The sequence below is a fragment of the Armigeres subalbatus genome, chromosome 2, assembly GCF_024139115.2.
Source record: "Armigeres subalbatus isolate Guangzhou_Male chromosome 2, GZ_Asu_2, whole genome shotgun sequence".
NCBI lineage: Eukaryota > Metazoa > Arthropoda > Insecta > Diptera > Culicidae > Armigeres > Armigeres subalbatus.
This window is the reverse complement of record NC_085140.1, coordinates 98194794-98215858: the sequence shown is the minus strand read 5'-3', so window position 1 is coordinate 98215858 and position 21065 is coordinate 98194794. Positions and strand designations below refer to the sequence as shown.

Below are 21065 nucleotides of genomic sequence, written 5' to 3'. Positions count from 1 at the left end.
GGAGCTATATAATACGCCAGGCATAGGTGTATCGACGCTGTAGCCAACCAGGTTTCCAGGTAGGTAGGCATCTGTTTGGCTCCGTAGTCGGCACCTCCTGTGGTACATATCTACATGAAATAGAACTGATCTGAAATCTAAACGACAATAACTGTCGGCATAGATCATAGGTATCACATCACAGGCAAGCCAACATAACACTTAAAAATATATCCTCCTATTTCCTTTCATTTTTTGTTACTTTTTTTTATTCTCTATCTAACATGGTCCTATGGAGAATATGCTGTACATTCTCTCGATTCACAATTAATTCTATAACGTTACTCATTGGATAAACTCGAAATGCTTTCTTTGTCCAAAATTGATTAGCTTTAGTGGATTTCTCCCAAGTTGATCTCTTTGATCAGTAATCATCCTTCCTTGACGTCGTCCGCCATAGTTCAATTGCGGAGCGCAAGGATGAACTTCACGGCGCAAAGAGCGACGCGACGTCGCCGTCCGTCATCACACCCAACATATTATTGTGTTCTGTTTCGCGCGCGCGCCCTCTCAAGAGCAACGTGTTATGCGCTCACAGTCGGTTGGCGGTTCGGTTGGTCGGAGTAGACGGTTTAGTTCGAACGCAGCCGCGGTTCGGTTCGTAACTCACATCGAGCGGTTGGCTTCTACTTTGTTAGAGGAGATCTTGGTAGTTTGATTTAGTCGAGTTTTTCATCCCAGGGATCGTGCGTAGATGAAGGGATTTAGTACCGCCTCTTCGTCAGTCAGCGGAGCATTCACCGCGTTACGCGTCGTTAAGACAAAGTGTTTGGCGAAATCTTTTATTCGCGTGGGAGGATTGTTTGCGATACTTTAGCAAGGAATTTCCCCTGACTTAGTAGCGGCGGAAAAACAAGGAAGGATCAGCGCAGTGCGAGAAGGCCTGTTCAACAACGCACGGCTTATATCTAGAAGGAAGTGTCGGTCGATCCAAAACTAAGCTACTCAGAAAAATCTCGTTTGCACGTTTTCCGGCACACTCGTTGCTAATACCGGGGGTGAAAGATCTGTGATTCAGCTGGTTGTTTATAAATATTTTGAACGCTTCCGATCGCGCACCCATCCACGGATCTCTCATCGGTACGATCATCAGGATCGTTGTTGAAGAGTGGTGCCGAAAAAAACGGTGAAAAATCGAAAAGTCGTTCCTCTGGAAAAAAGCGAGTGAGTGGAAATGCAAGTGGTGTGAAAAATTTTGTTTGAGCTAAACCAATCGATCGCTTGTTTGCCGGTCGGTTTCATCTGAAGAGTGAAACGAGGGATAAAGAGAAGCGTGTCCAACAGTGTCTAAACAGCCAATGAAAGCGTTCTACTAACAAACCGCCCGGGAAATCTCACCATTCTATCAGACGCCCACCAAAAAGCGAGCGGTGCTTCAAGTGGTTTCGTAAGTGTTATTCGCTAACTTTTATTTGGCTTATGATTGTCTGCAACTTATCGGAAAGATGCAATCTGCTTGTTGTTTATTTTGAGTTAAATTGATGAGAGGTATTTCCAGATGCCATTCATCAGGTAAGTGGACTAGCGATGCTCGACTTTTGTTTTGACATGCTGATTGCGACCGTCTTGGCTTTAACATGGCTTAGATAATGTGTATTTAAAAATAATCAGAAAGACGTATTTATCAGATGACAATGTCAGTTGTTACGAAGGCGATGCGGGGGACTTGTGTTATTATTTATATTTTATGGCCCAGATATTTACTGCTTGATATCAGGAGGTTGAACTTTCCCGCTGCCCGCTTACTGCAGGTGTAGTGAACGATAAGTAGTCTACATTGTGTTGTTCATAATAAAGCTTAAAAGTGATTGAAACAAAATAATTGGAATTGTTTTTTTTTATGTTTTTCGCGTGGGAAGTTCAAATAAGAAGTAAGAAATACCAATAATGTTACCCATTGGCTCGAATATACGATGAACTTATTATTAAAAAAATCACAATAATAAAGATAAAAAATGGCCTGAATCGTTTGATTTCTTCGATTCTGGACAATCCTTACAAGGTCTCTTTAACACATCAGAGTGGTTCTATAAAGTGAGTGCCACAGTTTCCAACAAATTTGATATTTTTGTCATCAATCAAAAACATGGCTATTGCCGTTCATTTTGACATGCTCGGGAAACACAGACATGGTATGGGTAACATGGACATTTTAAAGTGTACGAGAAAAGCAAAACAAAAGGAAAAGATTGAAAGTTCAAAACGTTGACTAAGTTTTAATATTATATGTATTGAACTAAGTCTCCTGCTCAGGCTTACCAGATCAAATTGCGCTGAAAGAGGGCATTTTGCTCTAAGGATGGCTACGGTGTGGTCCCTCATTTTCCACATTTTTGCATTCCTCACAATTTTGGGTTACATATGTTTGTCAGATTTTCCGATAGCATTCATTATAAGAGGATGAGGTACCATACTTTTTCATGGTAAATTAAAACATTTTTGACCATCGGAAAAATTTGAAAATTTTGGGGTAAATCAGCGCAAGAAAAATTCATTGACTCAGGTTGATCAGTAAATGATGCTCCGAAATCTCTGGAACATCCAGTGAAGTGATGCATTCGTCTTATAGGTTAAGGATCATTTGACTGAATAGTTTGGCCGAATAGTTGAAATTTGGTTTCTTATTAAGAGAAGTGAGAAGTGAGATGTTCGAAGTAAATAAAGAAAAGTGAGAAATGAGATGCTTGATGTGAGTACAAAGAAGTGAGAAATGAGTACATACTGCGAAATGGAAGTGAGTACTGAGTAATGAGATATTTGTAGTAACAAGTGAGAAGTGAGTAGTGGGAAATGAGAAATAAAGTATTTTTTTTAAATTTATTTATTTATTTTGCTTATTTCTTCTGACAGTGTCGTCTACATGAAAACTTAAAGCTAGGTCAGTTGATAAAATATCTGTTTAGCCGTTGACGAAACGCGGATGAACTGATGTTGAAGTCGAATTCGTCCGACACCTCGTTGAAATGGCGGATCATAGCGACAAAGCAGCTATTGGTGTTATGCCTTTCTTCGAAGAGCAAATCTCGTGGTCGAAGGGATCGTGATGGTGCATACAATGGAATTTTTGCCAACAAATCTGGCACGTCGTACTCGGATAACAGAAGTTTGGCGATGAGAACGGCTTGCGCCACGGTTCTCCGCTTATCAAGAGTATTTAGTCCCAGCAGACTACAGCGATCAGCATATAATTAAATTCAGCGGGTTCATCCATGGGAGATGGCGCAGAACATATCGTACAAACTTGCGTTGCACAGCTTCAAATCGAGCAGTCCAAGCAGCTTGATATGGATTACAGACAGCAGAAGCAAATTCGAGTTGAGAGCGTACCAATAAGCTGTATAAGGCTTTGTAGCATAAATGATCGCGGAATTCATTTGAGATTTTAAAAATAAAACCAAGCTGGCGATTCGCTTTGTCGATCGTAGTTGAAAAATGAATGAAAGTTAGCCTGTCATCCAACACGACGCCTAGATCTTTAACATGATCCACACGTTGTAAAGTTGTACCTGCGATACTATAATCGAAAACCACGGTTTCGGCAGTGCGATGAAAGCTTATTACGTAACACTTTGAAACAGCCAGGACCATATTACGCTCACACCAACATTTGAATAAATCCAGGAGCTTCTGCAATTCTTGGCAGTCCGCCAGATTTAGAATAACGATGTATAATTTGAGATCGTCTGCAAACATCAATAGCAGGCCTCCACGCTGCAGGATAAAAGTTACGTCATTCACGAAGAGCGAAAACAACAATAGACCCAGCATACTTCCTTGGGGGACTCCGGAGCCGTTCGAAAAACAATGCAATGGGATGAGTGATCTCCAATGATGACGGTCACTTGACGTTGCACTAGATATGATCGAAGCCAGTTGCAGAATATAGTAGAGCATCCCATTTTTTCAAGTTTTGCAAGCAGTATGTCGTGATTCACTTTATCAAATGCTGCTTGTAGATCAGTATACACGGCATCGAATTGGAGCTTTTTGTGCATATTATCCATACAATATGATGTAAAACTGACTAGATTCGTTTCTACGGATCGACCTGGAAAAAGCTATGTTGATACGAAGTGATGTAGTTTTTGCATGAGGCAAACAGTTTTTCGTAGATCAGTGACTCGAACACTTTTGATTCCATGCCAAGAAAAGTAATGCATCGGTAGTTTCTCACGTCGCATTTGTCTCCTTTCTTGTACACCGGAAACATGGTAGAGCACTTCCATTGAGTAGGAAACTTTCGCTGACGGAGTGATAAGTTGAAAAGCATGCACATAGGGATAGCCAAGATATCGGAACACCTTTTCAGACCCGCTGATGGTATAACACTGGGGCCTGCTGAAAAGGACGATTTTATCCTATTTATCGCCGAGACAACCTTATCGGTTTCAACGGTAAAAACATCCATGCTGATGACATTGTTAGGTATATCTCTCGCTGCTCTTGCGATGTCAGCTTGAGATGGCAAAGCATTGGAAAAGACGGTCGAAAAGTGTTCGGCGAATAGATTGCATTTGTCCTCGGCATTCAAGGCAACATCATTGTCAAGAAACACTCTTGACGGTAGTCCGATTTCTTTCCTTGGAAAGCAAGATGGGAAGCAAGATGCAAGATGTTGAGAAGTGAGAGTTTAGTATGTGACAGAAAAAGAAAGAAGAAGGAAGAAGAAAAGAGAAACAATGAGGAAGAAGGAAGAAGAAAAGAGAAAGAATTAGGAACACGGAAGAAGAAGAGATAAGAATACAGATGAAGGAAGATGAAAAATAAAGATGAAAGAAAAAGGAAGAATAAACAAGAAGATTGGAAAAGGATAAAGGAAAAAGGGAGGAGGTAGAAGGCAGAAAAAAGAAGGAAGGAGGTAGAAGGAAGAAGGAAGAGAGGAGAAGGAAAAAGAAGAAGAAAGAACAGTGAAGAATGAAGGCAGAAAACAGAAAGAAGAAGGAAGAAGGAAGAGGAATAACGGAGAAGGAATATAAACATTTCACTTCTCGCTTTATATTTCTCACTTTTCACTTTTTACTTCTCACTTTTAACCTCTCATTTCTCACTTACTATTTATAATTTCTCTTTTCCTTTTTTTCACTTCTTACTTTTTACTTCTCATTTCTAACTTTTCACTTCTCACTTATACCTCTCTCTTCTCACTCCTTACTTCTAATTTCTTACTTCTCACTTCTCACTGGGCGCTTGTCATTTCTCATTCTCCACTTCTCACTCCTCACTTCTCACTGCTCACTGCTCACTCCTAACTTCCCACTTCTCACTCCTCACTTTACATCTTACTTCTCACTTCTCACTGCTGAATTCTCACTTTTCACTTCTCACTGCTCACTTCTCATTTTCTCTTCTCACTTTTCACCTCTTATGTCTTATTTCTTATGAGATGTAAGAATTGTCTCATTCCACACCTCTCGCTGTATGCCTCATATAATTTTCGCTACTCACGTGTCATTACTCACTTTTCACTACTCACAATCTATGGATATTTTCAACTATTCGGCCAAATGGAATTCGGACAAATGATTCGTTCGTCCAAACGGCATTCGGCCAAATTCCCGGACACCATCTAACAACCTTTCTTACCCGTTCGTAATAGGAATTTAAGAGCAAGATCAGTCCCGTAAAGTAACTAGGAATTAATCTCAAGGAGCCACTATTTAATTTTTTTTCGAGAGATCCGGAAGAAGGGGAGTGATCACTTCTAAAAATAAAGCCAAGAGAACTACTTTTCTTCATAAACTTCTTTGGAAAGTTCTAAAAAAATGAACACCTCAGCCATCACAGAAGTTTGATCCTAATTATTCGTGAATACTAAGTCCGATCGATTCTTCAAATGCTTTGTTTAAGAAAAAGCTCTTGTTGTCGACCCATGGGGAATGGAACTCACCTGCGATTATTGTGCTCACTTAATGCTGAACTAACCAATTAGATAAAGCCGCAGCTCGCGAGGATATATTCGAAGGTTTTCCCATTCCTTCGAAACTTCAAAACCTAGGGTCAAAACATGGTGCTTCATTGGTTATGCTTTCATTGTAATATCGGAGAAGGTCTGAAATGGATTTTGATGATCAATATGTGGTAATGGACAAAATAAATTTTGAAACCTTCAGAACTAATCAAAACGAAATGAAATAACAAAATATAATTTCAGTTGTGCCACACTCTGCTAAATTCCGCGGATCTTTAATTGGAATCACCTGAAACCTTTCACGGCATGCAAACACTCTACATTTTTTTTGTGGTAACTGTTTCTGTGAAATAATAAATAATTTTGCTATGAAAGATCTTTTTATCAATAGGACAAATTTTGAACTAAAAGGACGATGGGAGCACATTATATGATAAAGGCATTACTCCAGCTGTATATTTAAAAAGGTTCCTCTATATTTCCATAATATTGTTTATTAGCAAAAACTTGACATAAAGCAACTCAAATGTTTAAAAAACATCATTTCGGCACCAACAAAATCAAAGTCTATCCTATTTTCGTGACGGCTTGACCAAAAGGGCGAAACCGATTCCGTAAACAAGAGCTTCTCACGTTGCTGGTGGACTAATTTGTGCCCACACTCACGCAATCCAGAAAAGAATACGCTGCTTTCATCAATGGTGTTGGATAGTGTGGGTGGGCTCAAATTAGCCCACCAGCGACCTGAGAAGCTCTTGTTTACAAAAGCAGTTTCGCCTTTTTGAAATGTTGGTCAAACAGTCACGAGAATAGAATAGACTTTGAACCAAGGATGTTATTGATCATTTAGTAATTTGCGTTCGATAATTTAGTCGTTTGTCAATAACTCATTCCAGAAGCCGAATTTCCAAATGTGTTGTATGGCGGACTTCTAGTGCGAAGGTTTTTCTACAACTCTGCCTAATGGTTTGTTGTTCAAATTCAACTAATAACGGAGTTAAGGCGCTGCAGTAACTTAAACTAAATGATTGGAATGTTATTATCATTTAGACTAAGTTACTGAATTCATTTCATTTATCTACATCTAAACAGTCTACATCTAAACAGATAACACTAAATCAAAAATATGACGCCACAATACACGATTCGAGGCCGCATCTCTCCATCCTCGAATACGCCCCACGCTCGCCAAGTCGTTCTGCACCTGCAGTCGTTCTGGTCTGCCCATCTCGCTCGCTGCGCTCCACGTCGTCTCGTACCTGCCGGATCGAAAGCGAACACCATCTTTGCAGGGTTACTGTCCGGCATTCTTGCAACATGCCCTGCCCATCGTACCGTTCCAGTTTTAGCTACCTTCTGGATACTGGGTTCGCCGTAGAGCTGGGCGAGCTCGTGGTTCATTCTTCGCCGCCACACACCATCTTCTTGCACACCGCCAAAGATGGTCTTAAGTACCGTCTCTCGAATACTCCGAGTGCTTACAAGTCCTCCTCGAGCATTGTCCATGTTTCATGTCCGTAGAGGACAACCGGTCTTATTAGCGTCTTGTACATGACACATTTGGTGCGGTGGCGAATCTTTTTCGACCGCAGTTTCTTCTGGAGCCCGTTGTAGGCCCGACTTCCACAGATGATGCGCCTTCGTATTTCACGACTGACATTGTTATCAGCCGTTAGCAAGGATCCGAGGTAGACGAATTCCTCGACCACCTCGAAGGTATCCCCGTCTATCGTAACACTGCTTCCAGGCGGGCCCTGTCGCGCTCTGTTCCGCCCACAAGCATGTACTTTGTCTTTGAGGCATTCACCACCTGTCCAACTTTTGCTGCTTCACGTTTCAGGCGGGTGTACAGTTCTGCCACCTTTGCAAATGTTCGGCGGACAATGTCCATGTCATTCGTGAAACAAATAAATTGACTGGATCTGTTGAAAATCGTACCCCGGCTGTTACACCCGGCTCTCCGCATGACACCTTCTAGCGCAATGTTGAACAGCAGGCACGAAAGTCCATTACCTTGTCTTAGTCCCCGGCACGATTCGAACGAACTGGAGTGTTCGCCCAAAATCTTCACACAGTTTTGCCACCATCCACCGTTGCTTTGATCAGTCTGGTAAGCTTTCCAGGGAAGCTGTTCTCGTCCATAATTTTCCATAGCTCTACGCGATATATACTGTCGTATGCCGCCTTGAAATCAACGAACAGATGGTGCGTTGGGACCATTTTTGAAGGATTTGCCTTAGATACAGTAAATATCTGGTCCGTTGTCGAGCGGCTGTCAACGAAGCCGGCTTGATAACTTCACTAATGATGACAGACGACGGAAGATGATCTGGGATATCACTTTGTAGGCGGCATTAAGGATGGTGATCGCTCGAAAGTTCTCACACTCCAGCTTGTCGCCTTTCTTGTAGATGGGGCATATAACCCCTTCCTTCCACTCCTCCGGTAGCTGTTCAGTTTCCCAGATTCTGACTATCAATTTGTGCAGGCAAGTGGCTAGCTTTTCTGGGCCCATCTTGATGAGCTCAGCTCTGATACCAGCTATAACTCCGTTACTAGTGGAGTTTAAACAACGAATCCTTAGACAGAGTTGAAGAAAAACCTTCGCTCTAGAAGTCCGCCATACAACACATTTTGAAATTCGGCTTCTGGAATGAGTTATTGCCGAACTGACGAACGTTAATATTGCAGCCTTTTCTGGATGGATTTTCATTTTTTTGGACCAGCCGTTCAATGAGGAATTAACGCTTCTAAAAATATTGATTATTAATTATGTATCATCGATGATCGCTTAACAGTTAAGAAATTGGTAAATCAACTAACCCCGTACTTACATCGCAGGCACAGACATCAAAATCGAGCAACTTGCGGGCTTGGCTCCAATCCTCAGTTCAAACAAGATTTCTTGTGGAGCGAACATGGTAGCGTAGTAAACAAGGCGATGGTAGCGTTTGCAACGGAATGCCATCCACAACATCGGTGCGTGGTGGCCTTCCGGTGGTTGCTGATGAAAATTCAACCTCAATGTTGTAGTCTGCTGCAGTTTAGTGGGAAATCATCGTGTTAACGGCTAGCAGCAGCACAAGTGAAATTTTGTCGGACTTGTCGTTGGCTGGCGTTGAGTTAGTGATTGGACGTTGAGTTAGTGATTGGAAAGACGTGCGATAGCGTCGGTACCGGTCCCAGTGGCGGCCGTTGGCGGATGGTTGCTGCAGAAAATGTATTCGCAGGTAGGTCGTCTGTAGTGATTCAACGGTAAATCATCGAGTAGCTGTCGTCAACGTCAGCAGTGAGTGAAATTTTTTCACAAGATTCCAATTTTGGTTTCGTTGTCGTTGGAGATTGAAAATAATTGATTTTAACAAATATCAGTGAAGGTGAAAAGTGATTTGATTTTGAATTCATTCACTGAATTAAAAATTGATTAAGAATACTGAAAGTTTGAAAATTATTCTTTGCTCACTTTATAAAATTTTACTTTTCGTGGTTTTAAGAGTTCATCAATGAATTAGGTTTAATGAAAAATGTCTGATTTGCTCATATTAATGCGTCTTCCCAAACATTAACAACAATCAAATGTCTGAATCTTGCGACGAAATTTCACTTTTTCCACTGAGTGGGGTGGATAGTTTTTCTGCAGCAACTACCGCCAATGGCCATCGTTAATGCCAATAGGACCGCTACCGACGAGATTATTGCTGTTACATGTATCTGTCACTTTGATGAAAAATCGTCGCAAATCAACTCTATTTAGTATGATCGGTCTGCCAGGAATCGATTTACGCTTTTGATTGTGCCTCCATAACCACTAATAGCAACCAAACTACATCCGATTCTGTTTTAACACGTTTTTTTTAACGGCAATTTCCCACACATTTTTTTTGCAAAGTTACTCCATTTTGCAAGATTCGGCGAGAAATCATTAAACTTTTTTTACACGGATTTTTGAATTTTAAATTCAAGATTACACGGAACGCATTTCTCGTCTATTCTAGTCTAGTGTAGTCTGCACATACACAGACAGTTCGTGGAAGAATCGTGGAAAGTGATAGATTCGACTATACCTATCCATTTTCTTGTCAATATTTATGTTTTTAGCACATCAAAAAGGTAAGTTCAAAAAACATAAAAGCAGTCAGACATACTGTGCAGCGTTATTAAAAATACCATTCTTAACCATCGATCTATAGATACCCGAAAGGCCATTTGGGTTAAATTTGTTTGTATAGGCCCCCATCTTTTAGGAAACAGATGAGGGCGATGATGCTGGCAGCATCGTCGGATAGAGCGTCCCTAATGTCTCTAGGAAACTGATATTTTGGACATCGGCAGACAAAGTGTTTCTGCCGAAGTTATGCGAGAGCCGCAAGTGGCCGGTTCGGAGCCAGGAGATGATTTGCTGCTCTTTCAGGTTGGGTAACTCTGTCCATGCTGATGTGGTCCCCTTAATTTTCCGAAGTTATCCGGACGTGGTCTCTATCCAGGAACTTTCCCAGTTTCGTTTTACGAGTTTCCTTATCCAAATTTAGACGTTAATCAGAGGGACGGATGGCCTGGAACGCTGGCCCTGATGTCCGACTTCGGCAAGGATATCTGCTGTGATGTTTTGGATCCAGGGGTGCTTAGGCTTGTTGCTCTGGAGTGCGGAAATAACGCTGGCAGAATCAAATAGGACAAGGATGGATTTCCTGGACGGTTAGGTGGCGGCGATGAGTGCCGCGGCTGCTTCGGCCGCGAAGATGCTGCTAATATCAGGGAAGCTGTCTGAGACATTGATGCCGACTCTACAGCTCGAAACCGAGTTATCCGTACACCTGTCTTCGTGGTTGTGGAAATCTCTGTTAAGGAACTCGGCCACAGACCTTCTAAGAGCCACGGAATTGTCACCCCTGCAGAAGTTGCTAGCTACGGAGCTATTTTTAGAGGCTGATGAGGAGGACTCGCGCAACTTGGGGAGACCGACGTCGGCCATCGTGCGCGTAATCCGGTCCCCTTCAATGAGGAAAGGGATACTGTATTTTCCGGATGTGGCTGCAGTGAATGAGGCGGCTTTGTCGCTGATAGTCACCAGCGCACGGTGGCGAAAAGGCAAGATGCCTGCCTCGGCAGAGGCGCATCCTGATGCGGCTCGAACGTAGGTATTGAAAGTCGGCGACAAAGTTTCGATGAGGCTACGGTGGGCGATAAAGGTCAGTTCCAAGCCGTAGAATAGGCGGCTATCAGTAATAGCTTCCTCGCTTCTTTACCGTACTGCCGTAATCTGAAAAAAAAATGACGTATACGCAGTTTCCCAAAAATTATGTTATCGAGTAGTACACATCGAGTTCTTCAACAGAAAAATAGAAAACATGCATGTTGTAATTTGGCGCTTTCGTCGCTTCAGAGACTTCGAGACTTCAAAAACTTTCGAGACTTCAAAAACTTTCATATTTTTTGTTAAGGATGGGCTGGTTTCCCAACTTAACCCTTTATAAGGCAGACGAATCTAAACAATAAATTAACAAAAACAACAATAGGACACAATGTTGACATGGTATTAAACTCAAATGTATGTTCGTTATACATTAAACAGTTCAGAAACATTGAAAAATTGGTGACAATATAGTTGCCACTTCCCGGCAAGCGGGAAAACAGGTAACAAAAAAATGAATAAAAGATTTTTAAAAATTATGTTTTGCGTTAAACCAGTCAAATCAAGGCGCGTTACATTTTTTGGTAAATAGTCCTAAATTTAAAAATTCATAAATTTAAAAAAAATGCGTTTTCGTTCCACTAATCACGTAATAATCTAACACAAGAGATTCAAAATAATTAATACCAACGGGAAAAAATATATCTTTGTCGTTTTTTGAACAAATTATAACTGAAAATCCTTCTTCCACTAGAAACTTACGATCTGTTCGTAAAAAAAACTGTTCTCAAATTGACATTTCATTTTTTTATGGTTCAAATTTATCTGGGGTGTTACTAGGAAGCTAATAAAGCGACTTATGTAATTATGCGACTCAGAAATAATAAGTAGAGCTCTTGTTAATAAATAGAAAAAAATAATTTGTTGGTGGCAATATAGTTGCCACTGCCTTATAAAGGGTTAAGGCTCGGTCCGGATAGCTGATGCATGCACCTGTAGACGTGGCTTTCTACGTTTTTGATGGTTTTCATGTCAACATGACGGCTAGAACGGAGCCCTATGAAACTCTGGTTTTCTCTGGAATGGTCCTTCAACTGTGATTGCCAATCATAGTTCGAGGACCTTTTCGGCCTTGACAAGAATTCGAAATGAGGAAATCCCGGATAAAAGCAAGAAGGTTGCCGGGAAATCTCCACTCTTTTAACTGTTGAAGGACGAAGGGGGTCCAAGACCTATTGATGGCCTTGGGGAGATGCTTCCCGTCGTTGTAGGCGTGCTGCAGTATATCTCCCGGGTATGCAAAGTAAGTGCCCGTGCCATATCCCGGGCAAAAACCGAACCTACATCTAATCTAATTTGCTTCTCAGCCGCCGATTCATCAAACTCTCTACAACCCTGGATACACAAGAGGTCAGTGAAATGGGCCGGTATTTTGTGACATCTCGGGAGAATATTTTGTTCTTGATGATGGGTACAACGAGGCTTTTTTGCCACTTTTCCCAAAAGACTTGATCCGACCATGCTTGGTTGATCAACTCCAAAAATCAAATTTTGGCGGAGGAAGATTTTTTATTATGGCATAACCAATCTTATCGAGACCTGTCTATTTTCCGTAAACTCCTTGAGAGGGCGAAGGACAGTGGAAAACGGATAACTAAAATTGGCGTTTTGTGAAACCGGGCAACTCGAAAGTTGGAGAGTGCCGAAGATCTGCTGGTGATGGTCTGCTGAAACTCAGGATAAGAGCTATACCACGGGGACCAGACCTGGGGTCACCCCAGGCTGGCCGATGCGCGTTCATATCCCCCATAAAGAGGATAGGGGCGGGGAGTTGTTAATGATATTGCTTACCTTTCTCTCGATGCCTGGTAGAGAACCAAAGAGTAAGTAGAGATTTACCACGCTGACATGGTAACTACCTCGGAGACGGACTCCGACAGCTGGAAAGTCTTTGTTGAGCTGAAGTGCGGAATATCCCGAAGGACTCCTATCGCCACCGAACGCCGGATATTCGAACCTACCTTGACAGTCCACTTATACTTCCCTCCAAGGGAGCGGTCTTTGGAGTCGAGTATAAGCCGATTGACCTCCTGAAGGCCAATAACCCGCGTCGAGCTGTCCTGCGTGAGCAGTTCTAGTTTGGGAAGGTTACAGAAGCCGTTGATGTTCCACTGGAGACAGATATTGACCTCCAGCGGAAGAGTGGGGGTAGGAAAGGGAGCAAGCGTGCTACCAGTGGAAGCTAGGGGCGAATCGTTTGATGTCCCACTCGTGTTGTGCTAGTCAGAGGGGAGAAACCAGGTGATGTGTTGGGTTGTTGTTCCACGAATGGAACCGGAGAGGTGCCATAATCGACGGGAAACTCGTGCATGATCAGAATAGGATGTTCTAGGCTCAGAGAGAGGGTCAGAAAACTGGCCGAATTGCTGGGAGCTATTGGAGTGTCTAGGATGCCTAATTCGCATTTGAATACTAGAATTGTCGATGTTGGTGATGAAATCAAACATACACTACAATGCGTCGCCTAATAAACATCTAAGTTGAGCTTGTCGAAATGCTTAAAGTTGCTACAGCGCCACTAGAATTCTAGTAGTTATGCTTCTAATAAAAAAAATACACTCACTGGTTGAAATTCCGTTTTAATTACACATAAAGGCAAAATAAGTGTGTGCAAAATTTATCCCCAACGAAAACGCCACTAGTTCTAAAAATGTGGATCGTTTCGAAGACACAAATGTGCGAACCTCTCCGAAACAATTAAAAGTAAAATATTGGCTCGAAGAGGTAATATTCAGTTTGGGCCAAGTCAGAGGAACATCCCACAGATGCTGATTAGTGTTTTCGAGTGGGCGTACAAATGAGAATATCAGAACTGCTTGGCATGCGAGCGGGGAACGTAAGAGTGGAGGGGTTTTATGATCTATGACCGCGTGTGGCCGTGCTGACGACAGGAGTTTTCAGAGTTTCCGCGCTCGCTTTAGGTCACTGACCATTCGGTGATCGCGATTGGTGATGGCGGAAACTGTGCAAAATTGAGATGACGAGCACGTTTTGCCGTTCCCATCTATGAAGTAGCTGAAGTCACTTTCGTTCCTATATTTACTACCGTAAACCGTGCAGCGCCTTCACATTGTTGGAAGTAATTAAGCAATGCTTAATTGACATGAACCTTATGCGGAATGACTGCTGCCGCCGCAGCCATCGCATCGTGCTGCTACGGCCTGCTTACGTCAATTGGTGCAAGTCGCTGGCCGGCTTATGCAATTGGAGCTGCAAACGGTTCTAAGCTGCTCTGTTGGGGAAAGTAGATTAAAGTAGTCAGTTTATCAATTTGACGAATATCTGTAATGCAAATTAAATAAGAAAAATGGAAACTGTAGGATAACATTACGAGCAAAGTTGTACGATTTCCAATTCGTAGTCAGTGAGTGAGATTTTTGGCGTTGTAAAGGATCTACTTTGATGGGAAATGTTCTCACTATGAACAGAAACTATAGTCACAGTGCTTGCCAAGCAAGAGTAATTAGTGAGACAGATCAAGTCTAAACAACTATGACTAATCTCAAAAGTCGGGTTGAGCATACTAATGGCGAATGTAAAAAACATGGAGAAGCATGGTCACAGACTCATCTTGAGTTGAGCTTGAGTGGTGCATATTGGATCATCCTCCACTACTGTGGCGGCTGTTGAAGGATTGCATTTATTATTTATATTTCCATTCGGTCTGGCTACCGACCTAAGCCGCCACCACGCACTCGTCGACCGACGAAAAACCAAACCAGAAAACGGTGAACCACGCTTAATTTGAGGTGAGAACCGACTTTTCGTGAGAAACAATATTTAAGCATGTTCACGCGAACCGTTTGTTTGGATGTTTACTGGCGGGTGGCGTCCGAGTGGGTTTGGTTCGATGGGTTTTGGGGTCTCGTAAACAGTGGCGGCATGTTTCTAGTTGCAACTCGAGTCGCTGCATTGCAGCGAAGAAGTTTATATTTATGGTGATTTCGAAATGATTCATATTTGGATTTGCAGAAAAGAACGTTAAATGGTCTGATGTAGGCGATTAAAATAATAATTGCTTACCAAAGGGTTACATCTTTATTTGTATAAATCAATATGGTTCTAATTGGTGCACAGTATCATGATATTATGTGATGTTGTATGTATGTATATCAGAAAGCCTGTTCGGTAAAGACACGGTGGAGGGTTCGACACTTGGTGCAGTCGTGGATACTTTGATGTTGGATATTTTCTAGACTAATCTGGACAAAGAATATTATTGTGCTTGCATAAATTTATAGATATGCATGCATCGAATGGTGTTAACTGCATGTCTATGAGTATTAGGGAGTGTTAGATTTTTTATCATACAAAATATTTTCTATTTATGTGGACAGTAAGAAAATGACGGATTAAGTGTTCACATAATCAATGTTCGGTCCCTTGTAAAAAATGTCAAATTTAATGCGATGTTCTATTTCTTATTCAATTCTGCGTGACCTCTAGTCGGAGACGATGAATTTTATCTTCCCAACGACCGGTTTAATCTTTCTTCATATTACCTGAACTGGAATAAAGAAAAGGTTCACTCATCAGCATCTTCTAAACACGTTAATATTTACAGTTCCACATGCCCAAACAAAACCCAGATATCAATCACCATCCATTTAGCGTCACTCCAATATCATGTAAACCTTCGCGCCTTCCTGGTGGTGCATTATTAGAGAGCTCGTTTGTGTATTCCGCACTCTCATCATTTCCCGGGTCTTGGGGCATAAACATTCGAAATTAGGCACACGTGAGATGTCTGCCGGGTCGGTCCGTGAGTTCATCACGCTCCGTCAATATTGGATACAACAAAAAACACACCTCAATAATCTTTCGAATTGTAAACAAGTAGAAAAGATCAGGCCGCTTCAGACAGGCCGTCTCGCACACACAACCCAATGCCCCGAACATTTTATGGGAAGTTTACACGCAGCCGAAAGTGAAATGAGTGCCCAAGCCATAAAACGTGGCGTGCGTATGGTCTGCGATCGTTCCGCGATGAACAACCTCTTGAGCAGACTGAACGCGGATAAGGCAGACGGACAACGGGACGACGCTGCTGTCCAGCTGTTTGCAATAAATAAAGCATTACATCAAGGTCGAATGTCCGAAGCCATTAATTTTCTTCCGCTGCTGGGACCGGGACTCCCACCAAGTGGCAGTGCGTGTGTTTGCGAACCGATCCCATCCCGTCCGAATCGAACAGACCGACAAAAACGTCTTTGGCTCCCCCGGGGTGCTGCTGTATAGAGTGTTGTTTATTCTACGAGGGTGCTAGGAAATTTTTATTGGCGCTGCTTCCTCTTAAATTGCGTGTGCTGACTCTCACTGTGATCACGTTTCTGGGCGGTTCGCTGATTTTTTTTGTTTGTGGTATATTTGTATTTCGAAGCAAGTGCGTACTATAAGTTAACAGTTGTAAGAAATGCGTAGAGTATGTTGTGGGAGACTTCGTAAGACTGAAGGTCAATAATTGTTAGATGTGTTGAAAAAACATTAAAATGCGAGCAGGCATGTATTCAGAGGAATCGTAATATCTTGAAGCAGAAAAAGGAAGGAAAACTCTCTGTTTGTATTCTAGCGAAACCGTCTACAGAAGCAGTTGAACTCTGATTCGCCGAACAGTCATCCGCGATCATCGCGCGCACATGTGGCCAATAAAATGTTCGATCGGATGGTTGTTCTCCGCGCAGCAAGAGATATGGTGATTGTAGTCAGACAAATCCTATCATCGCTGCTCCTACACGAACTGGTCATCTGCTTTATACCGTAACTACACAAAACAGCTTAGCAGACTACTTGTGGAGGTGGTAAGTTCTTCCATTAAAAGAGAATTAATCAGTTTTAGAGCCGATCAAATGGATTTGTCGATCTGCACGAAAGAAAAGATGGGAACTAAAAATCTTTATTTGTTTTCAACCCTGGCTCTAGAATCTACAATAGATTGTTTGTTGGGATATAATAAAAAGAGTATTGAAAACATGGTTTAATCTTATGTGATTATTTGAATGTGCTGATTACCCGGCTTACAGCAGTCGTACGATTTTCGAGGTTTAACCGATGGATGGTTCATCCTACAACTGTAGCATTTTGTGTTCCATCTACACCAATCCATATAGATGATAGATGGTACGCAACACTTTTCTTTTGAAGACTCCAAGTGCGCGTTGTTCCTCCTCCACGAGCATTGCCCAGGTCTTGTGACCATAGAGGATTATCATAAGCATTTTGTAGATAAGTAGTCCGTTGGTGCGGCGGAGAACTCTTTTCGGTCGGAACGTCCTTCAGATGTCAAAGTGCGTACGATGGTTATGTCTCTGTAGTAAACAATTCAAAAAATAATGTAATGCGATACTAATAGTTGGACGAAATTTTCCCTTTGCCTACCTTCGATATCCCAGATCATCTTCCGACGTCTGTCACCATTAGTGAATGAGTTCGTGGGAAGTTATCAAGCTGGCTTCGTTGACGGCCGCTCGACAACGGACCAGATATTTACTGTACGGCAAATCCTTCAAAAACGCCGTGAATACCAGGTCCCAACGTACCATCTGTTCATTGATTTCAAGGCGGCATACGACAGTATAGATCGCATAAAGCTATGGAAAATTATGGACGAGAACAGCTTCCCTGGGAAGCTTACCAGACTGATCAAAGCAACGGTGGATGGTGTGCAAAACTGTGTGAAGATTTCGGGCGAACACTCCAGTGTTGTTCAACATTGCGCTAGAAGGTGTCATGCGGAGAGCCGGGTTTAACAGCCGGGGTACGATTTTCAACTGATCCAGTCAATTTATTTGTTTCGCGGATGACATGGACATTGTCGGCCGAACATTTGCAAAGGTGGCAGAACCGTACACCCGCCTGAAACGTGAAGCAATAAAAGTTGGACTGGTGGTGAATGCGTCAAAGACAAAGTACATGCTTGTGGGCGGAAACGAGCGCGACAGGGCCCGCCTGAGAAGCAGTGTTACGATAGACGGGGATACCTCCGAGGTGGTCGAGGAATTCGTCTACCTTGGATCCTTGCTAACGGCTGATAACAATATTAGTCGTGAAATACGAAGGCACGTCATTTGTTAAGGTCTGAGGGAAGCTCTTTCGCGGTAGAGCGCTATTTTCATACTAGAATGTCTATAACTCGGAATTGGGAACGAATTTCGCTTATCCCAACTGACAATCTCTTTGGAATTTATCAAGGAATGTTCCTAGAAAATTTTGTGGACCTACTATTTCCAAAATTTGAATTAAGCTCTAAATACTAAACTATTGTACAACTAAAATTTTCACTTCTCAGTACCTCTCTCCGATGCACAATGGGGAAATCCGATTTCAAAGGTGGAAAAAATTGATAACTTTCTTCATGAACAACTTACAGAAGAGATCAAGAGCTTATTCGAAAGGGAATTTTGCAAAGAATTCAGTGAGTGCTGTTTCATGGACGTGGAACGTTTCTGTATGTTGTTATTGAGCTCGTTTTGCCCTAATGCCCCATATATCGCGAGTTTCCAAACTATTTGTCATTTTATCTTTAAGACATTGTTCTAAAATTATGTTTATCTCTTCACTGTGGATCCACAGAAGGGCACTAAATATATTTTGTTGGTAAAAATTAGAAATTTAAGGGATTTTGGGGTCAAATACGTATCAAAGTGCATTTTATGTGAAATTTTCATGTATTGTGTAAAAAATAGTAATATTTACAGATAAGTGTTGATATTATTGTCTCAAAGTGTTGAACAGATATTGACAAATGTTTGCTGAACAAAAATTAATGAAATAAATCGTTTCACAAATGTTTTATTTGGTTATTTATTGAGTAAAAAACGATTTTTAAAAACTTTTGAATAGCACCGATGCCAAACATTTCCAAACCATACCCGATAGCACAACTAGACAAGAATAGTCATATGTTATGAGTCTTGATGTGATCATAGATAGGAGGTGATGGGAGATACTCTTTTTTCTTACCTTTTTGCTCAAATTCCCCTATGAAATAATATAGCTCAATGATTCTGAGGAAGGAAATGATGTTGTAATGGTAATTTAATTGATATTTTCCAATGATATAATGAAAATAACTAATAATCATATAAATCATTAAAAATATTGAATTATAGGGGATTTAGGGGTCATACAGCTCATTTAATGTAACTTTTTATACAAAATACTATAACTTTTATCACGAGCGACTCACAGATAAGGTTAAGGGCTTATTCGGAAGCGAATTTTCCTAGAAATTCAATGAGTTGCGTTTTATAGACATGAGACACTTCTGTATGTAGTTATTGAGCTGGTTTTGCCCCAATGTCCCATACATCAAAATTTTTCATATTTTGGTACTTTTATCTTTCAAAAATTACACTGAAATTCTGTTTTCCTCTTCATTGTAGATCCATTGTAGATCCATACATAGCACTATACATATTTTGTTGGAAATTTAAGGGATTTTGGGGTCAAATAATCATCAAAGTGCATCTATGTGAATTTTTTATGTATTCTGTAAAAAATAATAATACCCAAGAAATCATTTACACTATATTACATCGAATGATCATTTAGGGTTAAAATACGGTGATTTAAAAACTTGTAAGCATTGATGTAGCTCTACATATGGTTAATTTTAACGAAATCTACTGCCTATTGATTATTCAGATATTTACAGATAATAGTTGATATTATTGTCATAATTTTTTTTAACAGAAATTGATACCATAAAAAAAACAAATATCCATATATTACATTAAAAATGGATTTTTAAGGCATTTTGGGATAAATACGTGAAAAAATTGATTAATTCTGCATTAAAAAAAAAGGTTCTGAGCCCTGAACCCTTGGATTTTTTTTCTCCAATGAAATCTACGAATATTTGTTATTTTTATAGTATCATTGACAAATTATAATTGAATCAATGTTACTCCATCATTTCTTACTCAGAATCATTGAGCTATATTATTTCATAAGGGGAATTTGGGTGAAACGTCATGAGAAAAGAATATTTCCTATTCCTATCTATTATGACATCGACTAATATATTTACTCTTATCTAGTTGTGCAAACGGGTGTGGTTTGGGAATGATTGGCATCGGCACTTTTCAGAAGCATTTAAAAAATCAGGCTTTACACAATAAAACACAAAACGCTTGCGAAATTATTTACTTCAATAGTAATTGTTTCGCAAACATTTATCAATGTCTGTAGAACATTCTGGGAGAACAATAATATTTTTATTAATTTTCACAGAATTCATGAAAAATTCACGTAAAGTGAAATTTAATACTTATTTGACCCCAAAATCCCTTAAATTTCCAACTTTTACCAACAAATCATGTATAGTGCTTTTCTATGGATCTATAATGAAGAGGAGAACACATCTATAGTACAGTACAATACTTGGAAGATACAAGCAAGAAAAATATGATAAACTGTGATGTATGGGACATTGGGGCAAAACGAGCTAATAACTACACACAGAAGTGTCTCACGTCTATGAAACATCTCTCACTGAATTTCTTCGAAAATTCACTTCCGAATAAGCCCTTAACCTTATCTGTGAGTCGCTCGTGAGAAAAGTTATAGTATTTTGTATAAAAAGTTACATTGAATGAGCTGTATGACCCCTAAATCCCCTATAATTCAATATTTTTAATGATTTATATGATTATTAGTTATTTTCATTATATCATTGGAAAATATCAATTAAATTACCATTACAACATTTCCTTCCTCAGAATCATTGAGCTATATTATTTCATAGGGGAATTTGAGCAAAAAGGTAAGAAAAAAGAGTATCTCCCATCACCTCCTATCTATGATCACATCAAGACTCATAACATATGACTATTCTTGTCTAGTTGTGCTATCGGGTATGGTTTGGAAATGTTTGGCATCGGTGCTATTCAAAAGTTTTTAAAAATCGTTTTTTACTCCATAAATAAC

General features: G+C 40.7%; 1 protein-coding gene across 2 annotated transcripts in view; it reads left to right on the top strand.

Annotated features, from left to right (window-relative positions):
* The window catches only part of LOC134210281 (ubiquitin-conjugating enzyme E2 W), a 152239-nt gene that overhangs the window by 36106 nt on the left and 95068 nt on the right, over positions 1-21065 (top strand). Inside the window, exon 1 of one of the 2 annotated variants that reach the window (XM_062686328.1) lies at positions 609-1426. The exons of the other annotated variant lie outside the window; for it this stretch is intronic. The gene's annotated coding sequence lies outside the window, so the exon portion shown is untranslated. Of the gene's footprint in view, positions 1-608; positions 1427-21065 lie in introns of those variants that run through there. 2 annotated transcript variants of the gene reach the window in all.